Source organism: Stegodyphus dumicola, chromosome X1, assembly GCF_044657685.1.
Source record: "Stegodyphus dumicola isolate Sdum_Otavi_A_Nest chromosome X1, ASM4465768v1".
Lineage (NCBI taxonomy): Eukaryota > Metazoa > Arthropoda > Arachnida > Araneae > Eresidae > Stegodyphus > Stegodyphus dumicola.
Window position 1 is genome coordinate 191,695,991 of NC_140780.1, and position 14,881 is coordinate 191,710,871.

Genomic DNA, 14,881 nt, shown 5'->3' on the forward strand with positions numbered 1-14,881 from the left:
ACAGGTTTTGCTCCGAAAGTTCAGTTGCATCACTTAAGAGAAGCCACTGACTATTTCACGCACTGGTGATAAAGGGGAATTGTTATAGAATTATTTTTCACAGCAACTTGTAATTTCTGAATTGTATTTTATGCTCCAAAGAGCAAACTGCGCTCAGATGTCTAAGAAATCTTGTAAGTTTACTTTTGTCGTGTTTGAAAGATTTAGATCATTATCATAATCATTTTAAGGTGCGACCTGATAACACACCTATGTTAAAATACATAGCTCCCGAGATCTATCGATCTGCCTGTTTATTTTGCATTTAAAAAAATTATATATTTCACTCTTTTGATAGTCATTAAAGACTGCAGGAATGGGCTGTCAAACTTAAAACAAATAAAAAACTTAGAAGATAGACATCGGGTAAGGATAACAAAGTGATCAACAGAAAAATTTCTTTTCATATAAGATGTCAAATTTTGCTTTTAGTTTGATTTATTGGTAATTATTTGGACCGTGTCTGTTCCATGCATTCATCATCCTTATTCCAACCATTCCATCATTCTTATTTCATGCATAGAATAAATAGAAGTCGACGTAATTACGTGCTGTGCTGTCAAGCGATGTAAAAGTAAGAAATGAGGTTATTGTTTGCACGAAATACAAATCATCTACCTCAGTTAATAATGTTGTATTAAAAGGCTAACAACCAAAATTAAAAAGCACTAATGTTTCTACGTCCTTGAAAAGTGCGTGGTTCGAAGCATGTTTATGGCAGGATGACAGAAAGTTACTTCCAAGTCTCATAAAAACAGTTTAAATAAATGCTTACTGTTAAATGAAAAATGTTGGTTAAAAATGTATCAACATAGACTAATAGTAACTAGCTTTAGAAGTAACATTAACTAACTAATCACATACATAGTTGATGTGGACTGAAATCTATTATTTTATATCATTATTTCTTCGTACAGATATATGGGTAAATTTTGGGACTGAATCTGTAAAAAATAATACTTCTACTTATTTGTGTACTAACTGAGATTCTGTAAACTTCATTTAATTAAGAAAAAATTTATGGCATAAAAATTCAAAGAACATTGAATAAAATATTTTAAGAATATTAGGAACAGAGAAAATGTGAAGTTAAGATAAACACCAAAGGTTAAGATTTTTTTTCTTTTTAAAGAATTCATGATAAATAAGGAAGCAACTTGAAACTTATAGTAAACTTTCCAATGTGATAACTCAGGGATTCTCAAAGACTATTTCTCAGTCAGAAATCGAATCCATATCTAGATTATGAAAGTTGCTCTAAACCAGAGGTTCCCGCCAGGGTCGGTAAGGACACCTGAGGGGTCGATGAAATTCTAAAGAAGGTTAATGATGATCAAGGGGTTGACTGGAGGTCGATAGTCGAATATGCACTAGCAATTCATCGGCAGAATAAAGACCCATGGATTACAAGATAAATTTATTAATAAAGTAGATAAATAATTGTTTTACTAATTTGGACTTTTTCTGTATGTTTATTTATATGGAAACTGGATGTGCAACCTACATCCTTATGCATAAGAATATCGACAATTGTATAAAATGGCAAGGATACCTAAAAAACAATAACAGCATTCATCGGGCAAACTGTTCATCAATAAAACCAGAATAGAACGTAGCAAATAACGAGAGAATCCTCCATAAAATAATTCAATCAGACAGCCAGGCGACAATATTATCGCTTCGTAACCCAGTCAACAATTTTAAAATTATTTTCGAAATAAATTAATACTCAAAAAACAGGCAAAATGCAAAAATCACATTTATGTGAATAAAAGAGCACAGTGGGGACTCAAGTAACGACGCTGAATATGTACTAAATTTCATTTATATCTCTTCTTAAGTGAAATCGTGTTTTTAAAGTTGAATTCTTAAATTCGGTTTTTTAATTAAATGCATCTTTGAGTTTTTTCCGCTTTCTAATAATTTATTTTTTGAAGGATTCGAGAGATTCGAAGTTAGAAAGATGCAAGAGATTTGACAGTCTTTTAAGATTCAAATTAGAGAAACTTAAAATTTGGAGTAGGATTTGGATTCGAGAAAATTTAGGATTAGGATTCGAGAAAATGTAGGATTCGAGGAAAATTAGGATTTTTGTTTGGTCTCTAATCAGCGTATATTATCTAGTGGTTTTAAGGCCAACTAAATGAAGCTAGTCTGGAAGAGTTATTTTGCTTAATATTAGAAATATAAATAAAGAAATATAAAGAATATGAAAGTCAGTTTAGGAAATATTGCAACTACCTCCGATATGTAAGAGTCAGTTTAAATTTCTCTTATGTAATCAGTGATTTGGGCTGGAAAATATCAGTAACATTCATTCAGAACTATCATGCCTTTGACTGAAAATTAAACTGGAATGATTCGGACAATAAACGATGCAACAGAATGAAATTTTCTTATTAAAAGTTCAACAAGTTGTAGGGGTCTTCACTTTTATCTATTAACTAAGTGTTGAGGAGCCTCGTGAACTACTAAGCGAATAATCGCTTAAGTCCAAAAACAGAAACGTGAGCTCAAGAAGGGTTAATTACCCTCTATTTCTCAAAATAAAGACTGACAGAAGATCCATTTCTTAGGACGTATAACAAAACCTTCACGTGGGCTTAAAATCAAAAATGTAAGAAATAAAAAGTTAACTAATGACTAACTAAAGAGATTTAGCCGAAGTTAACACAATTTCTAAGCTACCTGGCCCGTAATGTTAAATTAGATAGCGAAGCTATCAAGGTCACGTAATACGGCCGAGCGTAGTAACAGCTTAGAGAGACGTAGCCAAAAGGCAAACGCGCGGTATTCAAGAAATCTAATTCTCTCTCTGGAAGTCAGTGGAACTTCGACTTAAATACTACTCTACTTCTCATTTGCATTTAACGCGATTCTAAAATCTCATTCTGGCAAGCAATTGTAAGCTGAAGCTAGAAGAGATAGGAAAAGTGAATAAAACTAAAAAATAACTGTTATAAACTTAGGATATACCTTACAAAGCAACCAATCAAATTGCTTTGAAGGAACAATGAAAATTATCGCAAACTGTACTCGTCAAATTTGTTGTTAAGTTCTCAATTATAAACTGTCGCAGCTATAAATTATTGCAAATTGTTCTATTTTGTATAGAATAAAAGTAACAGAAAGCATAAAGCCTGAGAACATGCATAAATAATGTCAGTAATTTCTTATATCAACTGCTGCACAATTTGCATAAAGTTTTGAGGGGAAGGAATTCATGACTTTTATAAATGTCGCTGATAAAGGAATTGTCTTGAAAAATGAATTATTTTGATTTTAGCCCCAAACTAACTGCTTAAAAAATTTTAGATGCCTGAATAGTTTTAATTTGTCAAAAAGTAAACCGCGACGATGAATTTTAAAGCCATAAGACAGTGTTTACATTATTCCATCCAATATTAATACTTTAATTAGTTCCTTAGAACTTTTTCCATCAGGCTATTGACAAGTTAAAAAATTTTTTTTGAGGCCTTCTCTTTTCTATGAAGTTTAATGACGTATTATAAACTAGAAGTTAAATTAATTACGCATATTGCTACAATATGTTACGTAGAATCGAAACAGCATTTTTCATATTAGAAACGATTACTCAACTAAGAGGGCATCCCATACATTTCATATATTTTCATTCCTCCATTTTCTTCATCCTGCGTGTTCTAGAGTCGGTATTAGAGAATCAGAAATTTTGAACCAATGCAACTCTTTTTTTTTTTTTTTTTTTTTTTTTTTTTTTTTTTTTTGTGGATAATTTATGTAAAAAAATCTGATGTGTACACCACATGACTTCCTTGTACGGAATATTAAATTAAACACATTTTTTCTTGCATTTCATTTAAACTTATTGGATTGAATTAAATCTACTTCGCCGACAGCGCATAAACCACAATAGAATAAATGCATTCTTTAAAATTCACTCTAGTATTTGTTTACCATAGCGACACTCCGGCGCTAGATTCACTTAACAGTATTAATAATTATATAACAGTTAACTTATATAATAATTATATAACAGAAACTAAGTTAACTGTTATATAATCCAATAATTATATCAGAGTTAACTTATATATTTCGTTCATATTATAACTCATAATGCACAAAATTTATATCATTTAAAGAATAGAATTATCTAATCGTTGCCACATGTTCTATTCAAATACTATAATAAAGCTAGAATGATGTATAAAAGAAATTAAGCAAACAAAACAAAAAAGAAACAGTTTTTCAGAGACGATTGAGTATTTCTCATTTAATTAATTCAGTTCTCACTTCGCGAGAAGGCCAAAATACGTAAAAACTCAAATATCTATATTAAAAATTACGAAGTAAATCTCAAACACTTATTTCCTCGAAAAAATTCCAGAAAGAATTAAGCATGATTTAATTGGCAATAATAAATGAATGCGTTATCTTTGTTGTTGAGAAGCTAAGTTTCTCTAGATTGGCAACAAATCCACTAGTCTCCTATTTCAAATGTAAACATCAATGGCCGCCATAAAAAAAAAGGCTTAGCGGCACTTAGACAACTTTAAAATTGTTGATAATTCTAAAAATATTGCACACAGATTTACTAAAGGCATAAAAACCTTAACCGGAAGATAAAATCAACATAATACAATCATTTTTAAAGCAAAAAAATGTACAATTTGCAAACATATAAGGGTAAAGAAACTGAGATCACTGAGCCGGGTAACAGAGTGGATAGATATATAAATATATTTATATACGTTTGGTGCGACCGATTGCAACCAAAATACGAGGTGCACATCTACATGTTATAGCAGTCCTATATACAAAATTTCAACGTTCTGAGGCTACTCGTTTTTGAGTTATGCGAGATACGTACGTACGCACGTACGTACATACGTTCGTACAGACGCCATGAAAAATTGTCTTCAGAATTAATTTTAAAGCAGTTTTATATTTTTTTTGAAGGAAAAGAGTATTTTATTCTGTCCTTACGTACAGATATCACGCAAAAACATCATTAAATTGCATTCGATAGCGGTCAGAATGGATATTTTCGTTGAAATATGCTGCCTGAAACTTTTCGCGATTACAATACTTCCTTTTTACTTCGTACAAGGAAGTAAAAAGGAAAAGCCTTCTTTCTTCTCTATGTTGCAATAATGTAATCTGCTTGCATTTCAAACTAAACTGTGACAAGTGTTAAATGTTAAAAAAAAAGTAATGCTTTAGATTTTCATGTGTAAGATATTTAAAATTGTTAAAGATGTTAAATGTTAAAAAAAAAAAAAAAAAAAAAAAAAAGCTGATTGACGTAGATCGTATTTCAGATGTAGCGCTTTCATCTCTTCAATACTATCGCCCTCTTTAATTGACGTGTTATCGTTTTCCCGTTTCTGTGTATTGCCATCACAGTTTTCATTGCTTGGGATTGAATTTGGACAATCAGTCTACTGTGCAGTACCAATATGCATGAACTAGAATTTTGTCGAGTTTCCGCTGTCAAAATTTCCAAACAAATAAAAAAATAAGTCTATCCTCCCCTTCTAAGGTTTAAGTATTCTAGTTTTATTTTTTTCATTTTCAAGTTTGAAGTAATTCTTTCTGCATTCTGTCGTTAAAATCAGTAATCAAGACGAAAGTGACATGTTCTGTCATAGTTTTTGTACAACGTTTCAGAAAGAATGATGACGCATTCAATTCCTGTGGCTATATACTGAAATAACTGATACGCAAGAATATTTTTGTCTCATTCTTGTCAAGTACAAGCAAGCTTAGGCATCAAAAGATACGGATGACTAGTTAAATTTTTCTTCGTCACATGCAGTGACGTCGCCACTGTAATTTATTCCCCCCCCCTATTTCTTCAGCCAGAAGCATATTTACTTCCTTTCGCTTTCCTATAACCAATCACGTGTTTCTTTGTTGACACTAAATAACACACCCTGATACATTTTAAGGAAAAAAGCAAAAACGAATTCTGTTGGGGATATTCCATGAGATTTTCTCAAATTTTGCTGTTACCGTAGTTAATAAATGCGTCTGTTTTAAAGCAGTCTTTATGCTACATTCAAGAGAAAAATGCCATCGTAAGTTAAAAGATACTCACCGTTTTCTTTTCTGGCGTAGTACATTTCTCCATCATTGTAATTCATACAGTATAAAGCATAGATTACAACAGTGAACAAATGAGAAGATAGTAGATAATTAGCACCCTTTATAGAGTATCGATCTATGTAAAGCTATGTAAAACTTGTAACAATATACTGTAAAGTTGAATGCCTGCTATAAAATGTGAGAATCTAAAGTTCTGAAGTACTGCTACTCTCGTTTTGGGATTTTAATTGAGAAATGTTAATATTTAGTTTATTGATATTTTAATCATGATGGGGGTTGGTAATTCTAGCCAAAAACCTAGTATCTTTTTAGTATTTTATGAATTTAAGAGAGAAGTCATTTTTTGCCTAGCTAGGACTAGATGTATTTTGTTTGATTAAATTCGAGTTAACGAAATCTGTTACTTACTGCTAGTCTCTTCGAAAATCTTCCAAATCTTTTACTATGAATTAAAAAGCAGTTTGGAAAAACTGAATTTGTATGAGCACTGCAAAGCGGAAATGGTTAAGATTTTAAAGTCCACTGAAGAACGGTTTCTATTACTAAACAACATTACTTAAATTCAGTAAATTCCTCGTTAAAAAATTGCCATAGGGGCAGGCGATAGGTAAAACTAGTGGTTAAAACAATGATTTGCCCCAAACTCTTAAAACATAACCAGTGCACTCAAAAGGGTATCAAGCAATCAAGAATCGTGAACCGTTACACAGTAATTCTTCTACTTATCTTTCAAGCATGTGAATCATGCATTCTGAAAGCTTACAACTAAATTTTCTGTACGATATAGAAAGCACTTGATGTTTCTAAACTTTGTAGGTATTTCGTCGAAAATAAATGCATGCGTTGATAAAAAATACAATTAAAACATTTCGTCGCTGGAAAGTATTAATTCTCTTTCCATGTCGTTTTAGAAGATTTCTACTCCTACCAACCTGTCTTACCAGGTATTCCAACCTAGTGGAATAACTGGTAGAGTCTTACAACAAAATATCGTTTCAGACCAACCAGTGAAATATTACACAAATTTAGAAACAAAATAAGTTTAGTTTTCAACATGTATATTTCAATACCAATTAAAGCAAAAAAACTGAGTTACTTCAGTTCCTAGGCAAATCAAATACAACAAATCCGCAACTTAGTATCTAAACACTGGCAATATTAAATTCGCAGTCTAGAAGAACATCTTCTGTCTCAACCCTAACTGAGCTATCTACGAATAATAATTATATTAATATAATAATTATCATAATAATAATATAACTTTATTAAGATAACTGAAAATAACTTCCAAACGTTTCAAATTTCGGTAGCAAATGAAGTTGTATTTCACCCGTAATTATGGCCACCAAGGGAATAAAAGTCAACTATCAAAATACTCTGCTAATACAATTCGAAAACCGGGATTCCTTCGCAACAGCAATTTCGTTGTCTTAGATGCGATTTTTGTTTTGACTAACGTTTGTACTCTGAATCCAAAAATAACCTCATTTTTTGTCTATCGTGTCAACATTTTTAAGCTACGGAATACCCTCTCTGTGTCTCAAAAGTCACACAAAATATAATTATAAATTTAACTAATCTCATTATAAATATATATATATATATATATATATATATTACTCTTTTCTTTTTATGTCATAGCATTAAACACAGAATATTTTAAGATAAATTTTATCAACTATAATTTTTACCTATCATTACTCTCATTGTATGATTTAGTTTGATGTTACGCCGTTGAAAATTCCCTTTAAAAATTTGTGAAATAAAATATATTTATTCTGAAAATCTGAAAAGAATTGGATGTTCGAAATATTGCTTATCAAAGTGCAAATTATAGTTGAAAATTTCCCGAATTGACCAAAAAAAAAACCTGAAAGCTTTTCAGATTTTATATTACGCCCAAAGGGGCGTCTTTTAACGTTTTGCGTGTTACCTTTATTTATTAAACATCATTTCTTAGCACTTAAACCATAAGATTCAGTTCAACAGCATTATCACAAAATAATTTGAAAAGAGCATATCCTTAGAATTTCCGAGACGCAGTTTCGCGGGCTGCATATATATATATATATATATATATATATATATATATATATTCGTACAGTGTTGCCATAGCCAATAATCGGAGTTTGTTAATCAAACATTTGTTAACGCTTTACAAAATATAAAATAGGCAATTAAACAAATTCCAAATTTGGGCTTCCAGATGCCCATATTCGAGTGGAGGACTACGTTATTCAAAATTTGATATCTCTAGGTACCGTTGTTTTATCACAATGCAAGAAACATACATATACATCTATGTAGATTCTTCATTATTTAATATGTGTAAATATAATGCAGGGCTCCAATATTTGGTAGCAACAATTTAAAAATTGAAAAAGCCGTTTATAGTGAACCAACGCAAAATACCAAAACGAAATTAATAACTCTTCTGGATTAACGTCCTTTGGGCTAAAAAATTAAGATCATACAAAATAAATTCAGGAAATGTCGCTTAGAAGAACACTCTCCTTTGGTTACGCAGGAAAAAAAAATTACTGAAATATATAACAGAACATTTCTTTGTCTTAGAAAAACTTATCTCTGAAATTGTCTTTTCAATAATACTTGGTTGATAATGTTAATGAAATTCATAACATAAACACGAATCTAATTTAATACTCAGAAAGTAGTGTTCTGAAGTTACCATTTGACGAAAAGAAAGATCTTTCGAAATATAAAAAACATTGCCAAATAATCACATCTATATCAACTTTCTTGTTTTGGGAAACAACATGTTGTTGCAAAAAATAACATTTTTACATATGTTACGAGGAAAAAAAATAAGGGCATGAGATCGCAAGCGATGACTAAGCAAAATTAACATGCAATTCTGCTAGAATTAAGCATCAGAATACATGGCTAGTTTGTTTTTTGAATTCGTACATTTTTAGTATTTTGTTGTCAACAGTCCCTTATTTTGAATGGAATATAAAATTATTGCTCCATATACACAAGTAAGTAAATTGCTAATTATGCTTGAGATTATAATGTAGTTCGAATTCGAAGTTACTCAAATTTTAAGTTTATTATAAATTTAATTTTCGTTCACGAAATTCCACAAATCAAACGGAGGACGCAGTTGTAGTTATTTGTATATATTAACAGCCTTGCTGTTTGGGGGAAATATTAAGTACTGCGCGAAATGAGCTTGGCTTTGTTTGCTCTTGCCAATGTAGTAATTAGCATAGGTGGCTGTGATATCGTTGTGTTCGTGCTAGTACTTTTACGCGCGTTTGTACTTATCTTCGAATTACTGTGTTGAGTTATTTAATGTTTCTTCTAATACTAAATCTTTCAAACCTTGTGAACTTTCAAAATCTTTCAAACTCACAATGTTATTTTCTGCAAATTCACCTTTTTATGCAAATAAAGGCTATAATTTTGTAAAATAATTGAAAAAAATAGCAGTTCTAGACATTCCACCTTTGAAAATAAATAAATGTAAACGGATAAAGAATGATAAATACTGTAAAGAGTCAGTTACCTTTAAAATCTCAAAATATCCCCAAAATACAACACATTAAAAAACTTATAGGGTTCTGCTATGCTTAAAAGCTTATTTCATTGTCCTGCAGATCTTATTAGACTGTGAAGTGAGTTATCGTTTTAGTCTGAAGCAAATGACAAACTTGTAAGGAGATTAAAAAAAAACCTTTTTATTTAACTCTTAAATGAATAGAAGGCACTACTTATGTTACAGCCGAACCTCCGCTACTGGTACGTATTTTGCACAACATTAGCTGAAGTTAAATTCAAATAAATGTAGGCAACGTAGTTTGAGACTATATACAAAACTGGCTACTCAAACTAGCTCAAAACAGTTACCGGCGCGCAATTTAAGCGTCGGCTTGCAAGATGCTAAAGCCAGAATAACTTTGGCATAGCTGGCGACAGTACGTAAAGGCAAGGCGAAGCTGCTAAAAGCCAATCTCACGAGCTGCTTGCGGCCCACAATGATTATAATAATGTAACAAAATAGAATTATAATTTCTCTAAAATAAATAATATTTTTAGTGTATAGCATAGAGTTATTAAGTTATTTTGAAAATGCAGACATGAAGAATGAGCAATGCCCTCGCCATTACACCACGAAGATATGCTGGAAGGAGGGATAAGCTATCTTATACACTATCTCTTTTAAAGGGCGTCTGGGGATAATAAGCATGGTAGTGAAAAATAATCTCTGTTTTAAAAAACATTTAAATTAATCTAGCGACATAATATTTTTCATTTAATTAATATTTATTTTTGATGTACAGGATTAATATTCTTACTACAGTGAACTGATGGTTTGTAAGCTTCATCTAAATCGTCTTTTTCCCAAATTCATAATATTTCATAGTTTAAATTGCTTTAACTCTTTCGGATTGGCCAAAATCTGTTCCTTTGAAAAATCTAAAACGCCCGTGTAATAATTTCTGTTGAAACGGATTCCCTCCTCCGGCCAAGAACAATACTACAGCATTAACAATAACCTTCTTAAGTGAAGTAGTTACTTCTCTCTTTGGGATCTTTGTGCAGTTTCTCCTTAGGACAGGATTGCAAATGCGAGCATCAATAGCTAAACGTTGACGCTAAACAAAGGAGAGGAACATTCAAATAAGAGAGCTACTTTAGTCGCTTCAAAAGAATAATCGGCATGTCATTTAACGACTCCCAAAACCAATGAGGCATGCACTAATGTGGTGCGGGAAAACCCCAAGTAGAAAATGGACGTTGGTGTTCGGTCGATCTGCCAATATCTGAATGCAAGGGCGATATGGGCGACTTCACTGTGAAAGGGTTAATGGTTAAATCCATTTTCAACCATACGAATGCTGAAATGAAAAGTATTACTCTTACGTAAAATTTAAGATAACTACTTATTTAATTTATTCAAAAAGTTTGATAGTTTTATTTTTAAAGATTGCTTTTGCTTCTATATAACAAGCATGTGTAACTGGTTAATCAAAAATTTGTTAAAGAGACTAGAATTTGTATATTCTTCTAGTCCAATCAAGAATTTGCATATTTTTCGAGTCTGCAGTCTGTTTCTGAAGTAATGGATAATCACTTTGAAATGGTAGATTACTTTCAAATTATTTTAACGGTGAAACACTTTAAAATGGTTAAGAAATATTGTCAAATCATCTTCAGTAATATTTTTATTTTTAAATTGTTGAAAATTTCGAAAATGTTTGATATTCCAGTTAAATCTTTAGCTAAAATAACTCAAGAAATAGACTAAAGAAAAAGCGAGATCACATCAAGATCACATTTATTTTCTATAGAATTTTTTCCTCAGTAGTGTAGAACATTCTATGCCTTTTTAAAGAAATTTTGAAATTGGAAATATATGCCTAGAATCAATATTTAAGGAAATATAATCTGTAGCCATTTTCTTTTTCAGATTCCCTGTATGGGTCAGGTTTTTGATCATAATGTGTGGAGAAAGGCTTATTTCAAATTTTTCCAGTAGTTTTATTATTTTCATTATTGCCAGGAAATGTTGAAATATGTATTTTGCATGCAGAAGCGACTCAAGTTTTTATCTAAATGTATCGCTTTTAAAATCGTCTCCGGTAATTTAACAAATAAATGTTTTTGCCTCTTTTGCTATTTTAATGTTCAAATTTCATACATAATAATGCAAAGTAACTAAAACTGTAATGTGCTTATAAAAAGGATTTCTTATAATTGTTTTTGATTCTTTATTATTTAATTTTTCTTCCTTTTTTTATATATATATATGAGCTCTCGACTTATGGCCTGCGAGTATAAAAATAAAATGTTTTCCCACTTTTGAGCCAACCTTGAATAGAAGAACGCATCTGAAAGATACCTAATAAGCAATTCTTTAATGCGGACAAAATCTGTGGCAAAACCATATACTAAAATTAGAACTTTTCTTCCGATCAAAAAGTCTCTCTTTTTATCTTACGAAGAATGCTGAATTAGGTCTCAGGCTTCTTTGGCTTCGCTTCGAGTCCACCAACAAATTATTTGCAAGATAAAAGTATGTAAATGAAAAATGCTTTGATTTATGCTAGTCATCCTGCACTTGTAATAAAAAAAAACCTTGAATGCTATGGTGCTTCTTTTAAATCATGTATTGTTGTTTTTCTGATAACTGTTTGGAAAGTTTATTATATTCAGGTTTGTAATGAATATGTTCGCCTAATTAGCAGAACCAACTCCTGTTCGTTATCGATATAATTAGGTTATGTTGAAGTAGAGCTTCATGTTCAATTTGCATCTCAATCACTATAAGTAATAAAGGCTTTGTACATTCACTGTCTCTTTTTGTCTTCTTAAAAGTATAACGCTACAGATTGTGCTAGTGCTGCGCCTTTGTTCACTCTGTGAACTTGATGCGGGGCAACGGCATTTGCTGCCAAAGAACTCTTAAGACTATTATCTCAAAAATATATCCCCAAGGCCAAGCCTATTCCACTGGAAACGGTATTAAATGGCGTATCAATGTCATATGATTACATTTTCGAGTAACTGTGAAACTGTGTGTAGTTGTTGTACATTCCCTGGAGACCTTACGCCATTTCGACAGTTTTTGCTGTCTGTTAATTCCATTGGTATTCAGTGGCAGATTATCATGCGAAATTTTACCCTGCTTCGTCAAGTATTAAGCTGTTTTACACTGCATTTTCTAGCATTCTGTTACTTTAATTGTTAATGACGGAGATATATGATTTGTTATATCCATTAACTTATGGTACAAAAATATTCTTTTGCAGTGTGCCTGTAAATGTTTTATTCTAAACCTCTTTGTGTGTCATTTTTCCAGTTTAAAATTTATTCTTAGTCAGGAATTCTTTTATTCCTTTGCCCTGGTGTAATTGATCAAAATATAATACGAGCTGAATTCAACAAAAACTCTGTAAATAAAATTTATTGTGATTATGGAACTTCAAAAATGCCAAAACGACTTTCGTTTAAAGTTCAGATAACATTCTACATTTTTTCTCGGCATGAAATTTCTGACCAAAAAAAAGTAAATCTGGATCTGATTTTACATGATTTCGATGTACATCAAGTTGCCAATTTCTTAAATAGAAATTAGTACTTCTTCAGCTGCCTAACCGGTATAGCGGTTAGCGTCGCTGACTGCCGTGCCGAAGGACCCGGCTCCGAATCCCGGAGAAGGCATGGATGTTTGTAAGTGTATAGTGTCCATGCGGCATGGGGCACTCTAAATATGCTGCGAATCAAAAGTCCTCTCGAGAGGTTGTTGGTAGGAGAAGAGGGGTGGGAGAACCTTGGACTCGTCACTATGGGGTGCTCTCCATCACAAATGGGGTGCTCTCCATCGCAAATCGGGGGCGGAGCTGAACTAATTCGCACTGTCACCTGTAACGTGCTCAAGGCAGTTGCCAACGACAGGAGTAAACTAACGCTCCTTGCCACGAGGAATTTCGTGTGCTTAGGCTGACTATAGGTCAGACAAATGAGCATTAGCAACAACAACAACAATAATTCTGCGAGTTAAGAAAGGTGAAAATTTACAGCTTATTCTACTAAACATTAATATGGGCATTCGATTACAATGTAAAACTTAACCGGTTATAAAAACTATTTTTGATCACTTAATTAGTTTATTATTATTTTTTTAGTCATTCGATGGTACATACTTGCGGAAGATTTAATTTTAAGAGAAAGTAACAATAGTTATTTTCTTTCTTCTTTTACAGTAAAAAATCTTCGTTTAAAAGTTAAAACATAGCATCAAAGTTACAGCTTTGAAAAAAATAAGTAGTATCTTAATTATGTTAATGTACGCTAAATTATTTTACAGTGAATGTCCCAGCATCTTTTGCGAGTTTCACTGGCATGCAAACTTACCATTTCGAAATGCAATTCTTTTTTCATAACAGTGAGCCCTGACGTAAATATATACTGATGGCTTATAACTTTTTCAGTGCGCTAGTATGATAATGAGAAGAAAATATAGATCATATTTGATATTTTGATTGAATATCTGCTGCATCCATATGAGAACTAATATCAGTCACCTAAGAGTCAAGCCACTTTCTTCAATAATAATGACACATGCAGACTGGAGAATTGAATATTTCGCTTTTAGATTTGTGTTTTGCTATTAGATCGTAATTCATCAAATATTTCTGTATCATGTTAAAATTTCAATCCGTTGACACTATTAATATTAATAGACTCAGAGACCACCGGTGTCGCAGTGTTTAAGATAGTTGAACGCTGGTGATTTGACCTGGACTCGAATTCCGACTACAGAGCTGGCTGAATGAGCATGCTTATTTTACCTCCTTATAAAACATAATATGAATGTTAGTCATTATTTAACAGCAGATTCCAAACTTCCACGCAGTGGCTAAGTCTTGTAAATTTTACTAAGTCTCATAGTAACAATAAACAAAAGAAAATTCAGAAGCTGCCTACTGTATATGGTTTGGTTTAGTCAAATATGGGAAAGCATTCTAGGGCTATTGGCCTAAGGGAAGGGATACCTTCGCGGAGAACTTTCTAAGGGAAAGTGGGTCTTATCTACCTTACAAATGGGGAAAACTACGGAAACGTCCATGCAGCCAGCCCGTTTGCCAGGATTCGAACCTCAAACAGAACTACCAGTGTTCAGCAACTCTGGCGGGCCCTACTGCATTTAGACTCATTTTTTTATACGCAGAAGTACTGTAGTGCGAATAATCTTATAGAGTATTTTCTCCCTCTTTCTGCATGCCTT

General features: G+C 32.1%; 1 protein-coding gene across 2 annotated transcripts in view; it reads left to right on the forward strand.

Moving 5' to 3' along the window:
* LOC118181941 (tripartite motif-containing protein 2-like) overlaps positions 1-14,881 on the forward strand; it is a 157,845-nt gene that overhangs the window by 28,812 nt on the left and 114,152 nt on the right. The gene's annotated exons all lie outside the window — the stretch shown is intronic.